Source organism: Vulpes vulpes, chromosome 10 (genome assembly GCF_048418805.1).
Source record: "Vulpes vulpes isolate BD-2025 chromosome 10, VulVul3, whole genome shotgun sequence".
NCBI lineage: Eukaryota > Metazoa > Chordata > Mammalia > Carnivora > Canidae > Vulpes > Vulpes vulpes.
The window spans coordinates 30,973,474-30,987,405 of NC_132789.1; the positions used below are offsets into that span (position 1 = coordinate 30,973,474).

Sequence of the window (13,932 nt, forward strand, 5' to 3'; positions counted from 1 at the left end):
GTTGGGGGCGCCTGTGTGGCTCAGACTGTTGGAGGTCTGCCTTCAGCTCAGGTCATGATCCCAAGACCCTGGGATCATGCCCCACTTCGGGCTCCCTGCTCCTCCCTCTCCCTCTCTATCTGCCGCTCTCCTTGCTTGTGCTCTCTCTGTCAAATAAATAAATAAAATATTTTTTAAAAATGTATGGGTTGTAGAATGGTGGTTGTCAGGGGCCAAAGGGTAGAGGAAACGGGAAGATGGTGGTCAAAGGGGATAAACTTTTAGTTATAAGATGGATAAGTTGGGGGATGGCTCAGCGGTTTAGCGCCTGCCTTTGGCCCAGGGTGTGATCCTGGAGTCCTGGGATCGAGTCCCGCATCGGGCTCCCAGCATGGAGCCTGCTTCTCCCTCTGCCTGTGTCTCTGCCTCTCTCTCTCTCTCTCTCTCTATGTCTATCATAAATAAATAAATAATTCCATAAATAAATAAAAATTTATAAAAAAAAAAAAAAAAAGGGATCCCTGGGTGGCGCAGCGGTTTGGCGCCTGCCTTTGGCCCAGGGCGCGATCCTGGAGACCCGGGATCGAATCCCACATCGGGCTCCCAGTGCATGGAGCCTGCTTCTTCCTCTGCCTATGTCTCTGCCTCTCTCTCTCTCTCTGTGACTATCATAAATAAATAAAAATTTATTAAAAAAATAATAAATAATAAATAAATAAATAAATAATTCTTTTTTTTTTAAATAAATAATTCTTAAAAAAAAAAAAAAAGATGGATAAGTTCCAGGGATCTAATGTACAGCATGGTGACTATAATTAATACTGTATTGAATATTTATTTATTTATTTTTTTGTATTGAATATTTAGAAGTTGCTCTGAAAAAAGTTGCTATGTTTAATGTTCTCACCATAACAACAAAAGAATGGCAATTTATATGAGATGAAGGATGTATTAACCAATCTTACTGGGTAAACACTCTGTAATGCTTATGTACTAAATCATCACGCTAAACTCACACAATATTATTGTCAATTATACCTCAATAAAGCTGGGGGAAAATAGACAAAACTATACTCAGAGGCAAATTCATAGCTTTAAATACTTTCATTATTAATAAAGAATGACTATGAATACAAGTGAACCAGAGCTAAATGAAAAACACTAAAACATCCTTGCAACAAGCTCCCTGTTTTCTCTCTGCCTATTTCTTTTTTTTTTTTTTTTTAAGATTTTATTTACTTATTCATGAGAGACACAGAGAGAGAGGAAGAGACACAGGCAGAGGGAGAAGCAGGCCCCACGCAGGGAGCCCGATGTGGAACTCGATCCCGGGACTCCAGGACCACATCCTGGGCCAAAGGCAGGCGCTAAACCGCTGAGCTACCCAGGGATCCCCTCTCTCTGCCTATTTCTAAAGCTTTCCCATGAGTAATCCCCAGACAATTTATAAAAGAGAGAATCAACAACATAAATGATTCCAGAATACCTTTTTTTAAAAAAAGAATGAATATGAGTAAACTAGGACAAACCTAAAATGGTTAGCACATAGGTATCTAAGTCTCCAAACCAGGATTCCCATTGAAATGACCAATGCATTTCTGACTACCTTTCACATGCCAGAAATAGAAACTTTTTATAGATACGTTCAGAGAGGACAGGACTTAAAGAAGTTGTAGAAAATTAACCTGTGAGCCCAAGATCACACTGTGAAGTTCAGTCAACAGCTCTTAGGCCCCTGCGTGGACAAAATGATGCAACACATCTAAACCTTCCCTTGGGGATCCCTGGGTGGCGCAGCGGTTTAGCGCCTGCCTTTGACCCAGGGCGCGATCCTGGAGACCCGGGATCGAATCCCACGTCTGGCTCCCGGTGCATGGGGCCTGCTTCTCCCTCTGCCTGTGTCTCTGCCTCTCTCTCTCTCTGTGACTATCATAAATAAATAAAAAAATTAAAAAAAAAAATAAATAAATAAACCTTCCCTTGCTGCCACAAATGGCACCAAATGTGGGGGCAGGTGGGGAAAGCGAACACCTTGGCCCCTGCTGGATTCCAGACCAGAGCTGAGTGGCAGGCAGCACAGGATCTGGCAGGTGGCAGGTATTCAAACCATTTCCGTTGCAAGAAGGAAGCAAGGATGAACAGCTGGCAAACAGTATCCAGACCAACAGAGTACTATGGCTCCTGTGCTGGGCTACACTGAGGAATTCAAGCATGAGTTCTACAGTGAGGTCAATTTTTGCAAAAAACTGGAGAAGTGTCAGGAGAAGGACTGCCTCAGACTCCTGAATACTCAGGAGAATGCTGCCTTGCTGCAGGCATCTCTGTATCTAGAATGATGTTGGGAATGGGTCCACAGAGACCCTCACCCAGGCAGAGCCTGCTGAGTCTGAAGGTGGATGCGGCAAGGAGCGGGGCTGCTGGTGTCACATGGACCAGAGATGGCTTGTATCCTGAAGGCAATGGGGGATCTCATGGTGGGAGAAACCAGATAAAATATTTGCTAAAGGAGTGAGCAGGAAAACCAGGCCCAGCTCAAGAGCTTTCCCTGCCTGGCTGAAGAGGCCCCCATCAGCTTCAGGGAAGGCGACAGCAAACATTCCTCAACTCCCACCCAGCCCCTTCCCCCTGCCCAAGGCCATTCTTCTCAGACCTGGGGTCTTGTCTGAGGATCACTCCTCCTGCCCATCAATTGTGGGGGATGCTCTGAACAGTGGAGTCAGGGCAGGGGGACAGAGTCACCAGGAGCAGGCGGACAAGGTAGCCTGCGTGCTGGGCCCAGGGTTCCCACAGGGTATAAGGCTGCTGCCTGTGTCATAGTCACAGATGGTGTCCTCCCCTGAGGCATCACCCACGTCCACCCCTACCCCCAGCAACACTACCTCTCTGGATGTCCTGGCCCTGTAAAGACAAACCTTCACTAGCATAAAGGCTTAATTAAAAATTAACCAATGCCCCTGTTTCAAAGGTTTGGCAAAGAAACATCTGGGTTATTTCTTCAAATACAAATACCGAAATAGTCTCATCATAACCAATAGCTCCCTACGGACAAAGGCCAGAGAACTGTTACCAAGAAAACTGGGAAGGGAAGATGCAGTTGTCTGGGGCAGGGCTCAGCTCTGCTTGCTGAGCCTCAGTTTCCCATCATAATTCCCCACCTTCATGCTGGGAAGCCCAAGAGAGAAGATGGCTTTGGTCCCACCCAAGTCTCTGCCCCAGCTGTGGTCCTAGCCATGGCCCTATACCCTCTGGGGCCCTGGGTGACAATAGGCCTGACACTCACCTTGGGCAGGAGGTGACAGGTAAGGCTGTCAGTCTGTGCCCATTGATGGGGGGCAGGGGGCAGTCAGGGATCCCAGGACCCACCTCTGCCCTCCCACAATGTGTTCAGGAAAGCCTCCTTCCCAGCTCCAGTACTCCACAGAAGGCCCAACATCTGGTGCCGGTACTTAGAACATACTGTCCCAGGGCCTGAACCCGGGCCCTTCAACCACTGCAGGCCTCCCTCCTGATCCAGCGTCCCTGCCTCCCCCTGTATACCTGCCCTAACACCCTCCTCTGCATGTCTGCTTCTCTATCTATGCTCCCATATCTCTCTGGGACTTTCACTTCCCCTGTGCCCCACCCTACCTTGTACACTTCCTTCTCCCTTCCCTAAAGTCCCACTTTCCCCTGTACCTCTGCCTCCTTGCACCCCCACCTCCCTTTGTATCCCTGCCTTCCCTGTCTCCTATATTCCTACATCCTTCCCCTTCCTCCTCTCCCCACCCTTGTTTTCCTCTCACCCCATCAGGGTGGGGTGGACCCCACCCTAACCTGAGGTGGGCAGACTGGGTAGCCCATGGTATACTCCAAGGAGCACAGATGACACCCTCAGAGCCCGAGAGCCCTTCCCCCATTGTGGTCATCTGGACAGGAATGAGGGTGCTAAGGTGCCTTGAGCCCTAGGCTTCCAAGTGTGCAGAGGAGACTCATCACTGAAGCTTTCATTCTTACTACAGAAACATCCATGCGCCCTCTCCAAGGAACCCAGTGACTCACCTTGGAGGTAATCGTCTGGGGGAGTGCTGGCACAGCCAGGCCTCCAAACCCCATGGGCACCAGTCTCGGTGCTGAGGAAGTATGTGTGAAAAGGATGGTGGGAGCAGAGGCGACAGGGCGAGAGAAGGCCCTAGCACCCACTGTGTGCAATGCCCACAGAGCTGAGGACCAGCCTAGCCTCCCAATCACCCGCATCCCTCAGCACAGGATCAGAAGTGGAGTCCTTTTACAAATACTTGCTGGGACACCCAGGTTCCCATGTCACAGTTGAGGGGATAGGAGGCGAGGTGTGGTCCTCGCTTGAGGTATTCCTTCCTGGACTGTCTGCCTTCCCAGGGGGTCTGTCTCCCTTGCAGGTCCCTGGGTGGGCTGTCTGAAGACAGTGAGCATAGCTACCTTAGCTACCTCTTGGGAGAAGGGCTGTCATGGGGCCCACCCTCAGGCCACTCTCGGGCCTTGCAGGCATCTGATGACTCCCACCAAGGCTCTGTCCCCAGCATAAATGCGCATATATATGTGCACATGCACGCACGCACATACCAGTTAATGCCTGAAACCCAAGGTCAAGCCCAAGTTGTTTAAATGTAGAATAACAGCTCTGGGCAAAATTTATTTACTGCAGTGGCCTGGACGACTGCAAACAGCCTGAGTCCATGATGTGATGTGCTTCCAAGCTCTTAGCTGAGGTGCACACAGGCCCCAGGGCCAGAGGGGGCCAGACATGGGTGTGCCTGGGGAAGTACAAAGGCCCTAGGAGAGGCGGGGCCAGCACGCCCCACCACAGGTACCCTTCTGTGTTGGTCAAGCATCCCTACACCTACATGGGAGATGCTGGTGAGGTGGGAAGTGGGGATCACAAGCCCCCAGCCCACTTAAACACGTACACATGGAAACCATCTCCCAGGAACCTGAGGGAGGACAGAGGTGCCAGGCTACAGGACCGTGATAGGTATGATTTCATTTTCCTTCTTTTCTGTATGTTCTACATTTTCTATAAACCACACACATTTATAATTATTTAAAAAGAGCAAAATGAAGGTGGTGGAGTGGCCTCTGAGTGGCTCAGTCATTTAAGCATCTGACTCTTGATTTCAGCTCAGGTCAGGATCTCTGGAAGCCAGGGGTGTGCTTGAGATTCTCTCTCTCCCTCTACCCTGCTCCCTGCTTGCACGTCGGGGGGTAGCGCATTCTCTCTCTCTCTCTCCCACCTTCTCTCAAATAAACAAATAAAATCTTTAAAAAGCAAAACGGAATTTTGGTGTCCCGGTTATCTGGCATCTACAGGTCAGTCTGGTGGCCTCTCCCTTGCTGTCAGCCCCTCAGGCACACCCAGGGGAGCCTGGGTCAGCAGGATCTAGGAGGTCCCTCCCTTGGGCTTGATCTTGGGTCTGGGGTGACAGGAGGTGAAGGGTGGGCCTTGGTGGGGCGGAGACCCCTTCATCTACTTTCCCCATCTGTATACTTGGTGCCCCACCCCTGCCCCCCTGGCACCATGGCCCTGATCCTACAGGCAGGGATGGCCCATGGGGGGGCCAGCATCTCCCTCCAGGGCAGAAAGTGAAGGCCCTGGGAGCCTGGGGATGGCAGCCTCCCCGCAGCCTCATTATCTTGCAAAATGCAAGAGCAGCAAGTACATTCAGACGAATGAATGGCCTAATTAGGATTTCATGGAGAGTGAAAATATTTTGAAAAGAAAAAGTTTAACTAAAGGCATATTCTAAATACCAAACTCATCAGCTGCAAAGTCAACCTGGCAAGATGTGCCATGGGGGTGGGGTATTTCCATCTCCCCACCTGAGAGTGGGCAGCCTTCCTGTGGGTGAGATAAGCTGGGGGCTGGGGGGGCCAGGTAAACGCAGGGCTGGGGTAAATGCTACCACGAGACTGCCCAGGGGAGCCTGGGTATGCTAGCGCAGCACCATCTCACCTGGCGGCCTGGGGGATGTAGGCTTCACTAGGGTGGCCCTGTTGCACCAGCCACACCACCAGCTGTGGATGATCCTGAAGGTGTGATGGCACAGCTGGGAGCTGGTGAGGCACTCCTGCCCTAACTGCAGCAGAGCACCACCTGCGCCGAGCCCTTCACAAGGCCTACAGCGTGACCAGAGCCAGGGTCTGAACCCAAGTCCTGCCACATAGAATGTTCTTGCTCCTGCCCCACCTGAGAAGTGGGAAAGGGCTTGGGGCTCCCCAGGGGACCTGCCCACCTGGAAATGACCCATGAGTCTGATCACAAAGGCCCCGGATGTCTGGCTGAGAGTTGCACAGGAGAGAGAGAACAGCCATCCTGCACCAGGCTCTGCAGCGGCAGTAGCAAGGACCCTAGCAGCGCAGGGACCTCTTTTCAATAAATAAAGGTGCTCACAGTGGGGACAGGCCCTCCTGTGAGAGCCCTGAGACATCGGGAGACCGCATAGGATATGCCACAGGCACACACAGGGAGGGCCCACTGGCTCCAAAGACTGCAAGCCTCAGGTGAGTCCCACAGAAATCCCAGGGAGCACGACCCAACAGACAGGTTCCAACAAGCACATGTAGGGTAAACACGTAGAATAACCATGACTTTGAGAACAAAGACTGATCAAGGGGAGGCTCCAACCTGATCTTTTAAATCAAGCCATGGGCACTGGCTAAGGGTTGGGCACTTGCCATGGGCACCACAAACCCAAGGACATGTTCCACAATGTTTCCAATTTCTGGTGACAGAAAAATGTTAGTCAAGAAATGGTTCATAGATATTTAAATGGTTCTGGGTGGGGGACGCGTGGGTGGCTCAATGGTTGAACTCTGCCTTCAGCTCAGGTTGTGATCCCAGGGTCCTGGGATGGAGTCCTGCATGGGACTCCCCGCAGGGAGCCTGCTTCTCCCTCTGCCTATGTCTCTGCCTCTTTCTCTATGTCTCTCATGGATAAATAAATAAATCTTTAAAAAAAAAAAAATGGTTCTGGGTGGTCCAGGCAATTAAGTGTCTGCCTTCAGCTCAGGTCATGATCCTCAGTCCTGGGATTGAGCTCTGCGTGGGGCTCCCTGCTCAGCGGGGAGTCTGCTTCTCCCTCTGCCCTCCCACCCCCATCACCCTGTTCACAATCGCTCATGAATGAATAATATCTTTTAAAATAAATGGTTCAAGTACAAGTGAAAAACAAATCCTCAACTTACATTCATGCCAAAATAAATTCTAGATTGATGAAATCTTGAGCATAAAATACTATGTTGGAAATAACTCAAGAAAAGACAGGGGCGCCTTTACCTGACTAGATACTCAGGAAGGACAACAGAATAACAAAATAAGGAAAACATTCAATGGATTTCACCACAAAGTATGAAAAATTTCTGATTGTGAAAAAATTGTCATAAACAGAAATTGAAAGATTGAAAAAGAACTTGCCACAGGCAAATGAGGGAAGAATTCATACTTTTTTTTTTTTTTTAAGATTTTATTTATTCCTGAGACAGAGAGAGAGAGAGAGAGATTGGCAGAGACACAGGCAGAGGGAGAAGCAGGCTCCATGCAGGGAGCCCGACTTGGGTCGATCCCGGGTCTCCAGGATCATGCCCTGGGCAGAAGGCGGCGCTAAACTGGTGAGCCACCCGGGCTGCCCAAGAATTCATATTTTAAAACAAAGACTCTGGGATCCCTGGGTGGCGCAGCGGTTTGGCACCTGCCATTGGCCCAGGGCGCGATCCTGGAGGCCCGGGATCGAATCCCACGTCGGGTTCCCGGTGCATGGAGCCTGCTTCTCCCTCTGCCTGTGTCTCCGCCTCTCTCTCTCTCTCTGTGTGTGGCTATCATAAATAAATAAAAATTAAAAAAAATAAAAAAATAAAACAAAGACTCTGATCAATGACTGAGAAAGACATCAATCTCCGCTCCCTCCCCAACCCAACACAGGGCCGGCAGTCACAGCCACGCAGCCAGCTCAGTGCAGCTGTGCGGAGCCAATGACAAGGTGGCCAAGGGGCAAGGCCAGGCTGGGAGGGTGTGGGTTTTGGGAGGTGGCATCAGTGCTGGCACGGCTGCAATGAGGGGCAACCATAGCCCTGGAAGGGGAGCCCTGCAATTCTCATCACCAGTTTGCAGCTCCACAGTGGGCCACTTTCTCTGCTGCTGCCTTCTTTGCCAGGCCAGGGGCTTCTCCAGGGCGATGGGGTCACAATACTCAAGTGTCTGACATGGAGCTCAGCGGCTGAGTAACGAGTGCCCGAAGGAGAGTATGCGAGATAACAAAGGTGCTGGCCATCACCCCTATCCCAACTTAGTCCCCAAGCCTGCCCAGCCCCATACCTTCATGTGATCAGGGCTATACCTCAGGGCCCACAGAGCAGGGAGCCCCAGCCAGGGCCTGCTTCTGCTTCCCAGTCTGTGAAATGGGCCCAGCCCAGAGCAGCGATGGCATGAACGCCAGCCGCCACTACTCGCCACTACTCTTCGGGGGCCCATGGCAGACGTGAATGGTCAATCACTGTGGCAGACGAGAATAATCCACCACCACACTCAAGAAGGAGAGGACAGAAACAAGAGAGGAAAAGGCAGAGAGACACACAGAGAAGATGAGAGAAAAACTGGGAGAAAACCAAGAGGAGGAGGCAGAGAGAGATAAACAAGGACAGGAAACAACCAAGCCATGCTAGGAGACGGGGTAGTGTAGCAGGCAGGCTAAGGGAGACCCTGTGACCAGAGCTATCACTCTATGTCTGGCTGGTTGGCCAAGCTGAGGCGTGGTGGCCTACCAGGACCTATGCGGGGTCAGGGCCAGCACCCTGCCAACGTCACCCCCAGGAACCATGTCACCTATACCACAAGCAAGGCCACTTTCTGAGCCCTAGATGCAGCCTGAGCCTCTTCATCCCAATGCAGAGGCCCCCAGGTGGCCCAGAAGCCTGCCACTGAGCTGCCTGGCCTGACCTGGAGTGGCCAGGTAGCACACCACCTCCAGGTGGCAGCAGACGCCCAGCTACCACCAGCCCAGCTGGCAGCTTCCCAAACCCAGAGTTATGTGCAATAGGGAAGAAGGAGTCAGGTCCCATCCCTCCCTGTCCTATAGCCCTTGGCACAGGATACTGAGGTGTCTGGAAGCCTAGGCACTCCCAGGCCGGTGGCCACTGTCTTCTCACCACAGAGCATGGCACTGGCTGGGCCAGGCCGTCCACGCTGGATATTCAGTGTCACTGAGAATCCTGGGTTGGCCAAGCCTCTTGTGGAGATAGCACCCAGAGGGGCAGGAGCAGATGGCTGGGCTGGGGCCTGGGTACCCATACCGCATGAACAAGAACGGCCAAAGACATTTTCATCAGCCATCACCACTCCGTAAATGCAGCCACCATAGCAAACGCTGACAGGCCAGGGTGCCAGCAGGGCGTATTCCACCCCCTCCACTCCAGAGGGACCTGGGGGACACAGGGACCACACAGCTTCCCAATCTTGCCATACCTCCCAGGCATCAAGCCTTACTCTTGCTGGAGGACTGGCTACCAGATAAACCCACAAACACAGGTAACACCCAGGACTGTCTGTTCCCAGCTGGTAGCTCCTGTCTCCTGAGCTGAGAACCAAGCTGGGTGGCCGAGGCTGATACCAGACATTGCCGTGCCAAGCATCCAAGTTAAGGCAGGTGAAGATCAGATCCAGTCAATGTCCTGGTGTCAGCCTCACTGCAGGCTCATCCCTCAAGCCAGACATCAATCTGGTGGCTGCTGTCCATACCCAGGTCATTGGTGAATCCGAGCAGGGTTAGTGGTGAGGCCCCACCCCCAGCCCTGTCCAGCCCAGGGGCTGTGCCCACCCAGCGGGAGGCTGGACCAGAAGCATACACCACCCTGGGCCATTCCTCCGTCCGTCACACCTGCCAAGCCCACCAGGACTCTCTTCTGTCCTATGTGAAGAGGGGGATATTCCCAGGCCGAGCCCAGGTCACTCACCTGTCTTGAGGAGAGATCAGCATGTCCCAACGCCCATCCTGCCAGCTCCAGCTCCTGCAGGGAAACCAGAGGAGACCTTGTGAGATCAATTTGTCAAGCTAAGTCCCTTCTGGACGAGGCCAGACCCCTGGTGAGGCAGTGTCACCCCTGACTCCGAGGTCATCCTGTGGCACTCCTGACGTGTGTACCCACATATTCATGCACATTCTCTTATCTCTGCTCGACTGGGACTGTGGTGTCTGCAGTTTATGTCAGACTACCACCATCCCTCATAAATGTTTCTAATACTGTTGACTAGCCTGCAAAACTGCGATTGCTCAGCTGGAGTCTGGTAATAGTGTCTTCCCCATTCCAGAAGGTTGGGTGTGCTTCGTCGTGATCAACGTATAGCAAGGAGAACTTCTGTGCAACAGGCCACCTGCCTCTCCTGATGCTCCTGGGGGCCAGCCCAGAACCTGTGTCCCTGTGAGGCAAGCAGCCTTGCTCCCAGACCCTGGTACCAAGGGGCCAGAGAGATGTCTAGATGTGCCTCACAGGCAGGACTACAGCCCCTGTGGGCTTATGGCCTAGCCCATGCCCCAGGGGACACATCCCCTGTCACTGTATCTAGGCCTGGGGACCATGCCAGAGAGTGTCTGTGTTATAAAAATGAACAATATGGGGACGCCTGGGTGGCTCAGCGGTTGAGCGCCTGCCTTCGGCCCAGGGCGTGATCCTGGTGTCCCGGGACCGAGTCCCACTTCAGGCTCCCTGCATGGAGCCTGCTTCTCTCTCTGCCTGTGTCTCTGCCCCTCTCTGTGTGTATCTCTCTTGAATATATAAATAAAATCTTAAAAAAATAAAATAAAAATGAACAATAGGGTGGTGGGCACTTGCCTGGCTCAGTTGGTAGAGCATGCAACTCTTGATCTCAGAGTTTTAAGTTTGAGCCGAGTTGTGTGTAGAGATGACTGAAAACTACAATCATTAAAACCCAAAACCAGGGACGCCTGGGTGACTCAGGCGTGAGTTGAGCATCTGCCTTTGGCTCAGGGCATGATCCCGGGTCCCAGGATTGTCTCACATCGGGCTCCCTGCGACAAGCCTGCTTCTCCCTCTGCCTGTGTCTCTGCTTCTCTCTCTGCGTCTCTCATGAATAAATAAATAAAATCTTTTAAAAAACAAAAAACAAAGCCAGGGTGGCTACAAAAGGAGGGAGTCTCGGCTGCAAACAGAAAGCCAGCTTTGGTGGGTCAGGATGACAGAAGCTGTCTCCCTTGGGCTCTACTGTGTTTCCCAGATTGGTCCTCTATCTAATCTTCCTTTGTGGACATGGCCTATTTGGGGGCCCTGCGGATAGGTGTCCCCACATCACAGCAGCTCCTTCATCACAAGGAGGGGCTCTGAGTCATGGTGGGATCACGGATCAGGATGCGTGGGGTCAGAGCCAAGAAAGAACAGTGGCCCGAGCCAGGTAGGTGTGTGTGTTCGTGTGTATGGGTTTGTGCACACTCACCCTCGTGTGTGCCTGGGAGGGCAGTCTGGGAGAGAGCCTGCCCACCCATGGTCCCCACCCACCCACAGCATAGGGGCTGCCTTTCCTACCCTGAAGTCTGAGGTTCAGGAAGCAGCTCTGCTTGGAGTGTGACGTTTCTGGGATGCTTCTGTTCTTGGCTTAAATGTTCACATAGGTTTTGCCCCATAGATAGCCACATGCCTTTCTTACCAGTCCTGATAACTGCCAAGCTCCCCCTCAGGGCTGGCCTTATGCAAAGCCTCACAAGGCGCTGGCTGTACACCCTCATGTCACTCTTGCTAGGTGCCTTGGATTGACCCAATACCCCATTTTTCTGATGGGGAAACTTGGTCCAGGATTTGAACTTATGTCTTTCTGTTCCCAGTGTCCCCACCTCAACTGGGGATATTTGGCCACAAGAACATGTTCCCTCCTTGTGGGGCTCTGGTCAGGATAAGAGCTCCATAAACATGGAGGAGAGCCAGTAGCAGACACCAGTGGGGAGAGCCACCAAAGGTTTCCTGGAGGAGGAGGGTAGGGGAAGTGGGAGGCACTGGAGGATGCAGGGTGGTGGCGGCTCTGAGAGGCATGGGTCTCCAGGGCACCCTTGTCACAGGACATTGTATAGGTGAGGGCAAGGCAGAGTCTGACAGGAGCCCTGAGGGAGTGAACAGGTGTGGATATGAAGAGAGAACGAACGACAGGCTTTGTGATGAGAATGCAGGAGGTACCTGTCTTAGGAATCCCTACTTAGCATTCCCTTAGGATTGATACGTGGGGTCTGGGGTCACTTACTTGACCAAGGACCCCCGACCCAGGAGCTCTGGGGCGAAGGGAGTCATCAAACCTGCCTCTTATTGGGCTCCATTCCCAAATGAGGAGTGTCCTGAGAAGTGGGGACAACTTCCCCTGGCTATACTAGCCGGGGCCTACCCCTACCACCGGCCTCCCCACACTGGGGCGCCCGACAATCTTCCAGTCTGCCCCCAATCTTGGGAAGGCCTGCTGCATCTCAGATGGGGGCAGGAACCCAGGCCACAGGGGTTGCCACACGGAGCCAGTCCTGCAAACAGACCTGTCATGCATCCATGGCACAAGGCAGCTCCATGAGCAGAGTCCAGAGGAGGGATGGGCCCCGGGCTAGGTGGGCTGGGCAGATGATGAGGAGGCTAGGTGGTGGGGGCGGGGAGGGGGGGCAGGCAAGTCTGCCTAGGAGCCTGTTCTGCACTCCAGCTCCATGTTCTCCTCCACCATGACAGATCTGGACGTGCTCTTCCAGGCCGCTGGCCACTCTGGGTACAACGTGAAAAGGCACCTGCTTCTGTCACACCTTCTTTCACAGATGCAGTGAAAAGAAGCTGCAAGCGGCTCAAAGTCCTCGCCTGGACCCCTGGGTGGGGGCAGGGTCAGCCTATGGAAGCCGAGGAGGCCCCTGGGGTGAAGGCCTGAAGGAGGCCTTGCTCAGGGCCTGTTTCTCACTGTCCTTGCCCGAGCCTGTGGGCAGTCACCCTGCCATTCAGTCCCTGGTCTCCCCTTGCCTGCACCAAAGGCAGTGAGGGGCTCTTGGGGTTATGGAGAGGCCTTGCCCCAGGGATCCCTGCCCCTTGCCAGCTGCATACCCTGGACAAGCAGTCTGAAGCAGGCCCCACCATGTCCCTCCCGAAGGGTCCCAGCACTGAAGGTGGCTGGGTGGGGTCAGGCTTGCCAGCCATGGCGGTCCTGGGTGCCCTCTGGTGGCCGCACCCGCTGCCTTCCTGGAGGCTGCTGGCTCCTCGGGATCCCCCAGGGCAGGCGGGATCCCCCAGGGCAGGCGGAAGGGCCTATGCCTGACAAGCGGTGGGGGGAAGGAGGAGGGACAGATGCGGCTGAAATGGGTGTCCATGTGCTCTGGGCTCATCTTCCTGACCTATCAAATAAACCGCGTTGTGCAGCTGTCCTGGTCGGGAAGGCCCAATAAGGGATTCCTGACCCCGTATTCCTTCTGATTATTCCCTAGTCCTGGGTCTCCTGCTGAGCAGCCCAAGACTTCATTACAATCTTGACGGAAGCTGGCAGCAAAACTTGAGCTGCCATTCAGAGGTTCCCAAACCCCCTGTGGCCCTCCTGGCAGCCCCCAGGGCTTGTCCTGAGGTCAAGCTTGCCCTCACCTCCCTCCCACTGCTGAGATCAGATCACAGGGCAGATACTAGGGACTGGCTAGGGGCTCCTCTATTCACGACTCTCAGGCCTGTCCCTTGGGGTGAAGAGGGTGTGGTAAATCTGCCCTGAATCCTTACACAGCACCAACAGAGATGCCCTGCCTTCACCAAGCCTCTGAGATGCAGAGACCCCTGGGCCTGGGAAGAGATCTGAGAGGCTACCGAGCAACCCCAATGTGGCATGGGGATGCTAATTTAGTAGGACTTAGAGCCGGCTCAGTTTACCTGTGGACTGCAAGTTCTTCTGTCTACATAGAAAAGACTGTGAAGAGCAGGGCCAAGGCTGACTTGGCTGTGACCCTC

General features: G+C 53.2%; 1 protein-coding gene across 6 annotated transcripts in view; it reads right to left on the minus strand.

Annotated features, from left to right (window-relative positions):
• ARVCF (ARVCF delta catenin family member) overlaps positions 1–13,932 on the minus strand; it is a 51,296-nt gene that overhangs the window by 35,693 nt on the left and 1,671 nt on the right. For all 6 annotated transcript variants that reach the window (XM_072723499.1, XM_072723492.1, XM_072723494.1 and 3 more), the window contains exon 2: positions 9,937–9,990. The gene's annotated coding sequence lies outside the window, so the exon portion shown is untranslated. The remainder of the gene's footprint in view (positions 1–9,936; positions 9,991–13,932) is intronic.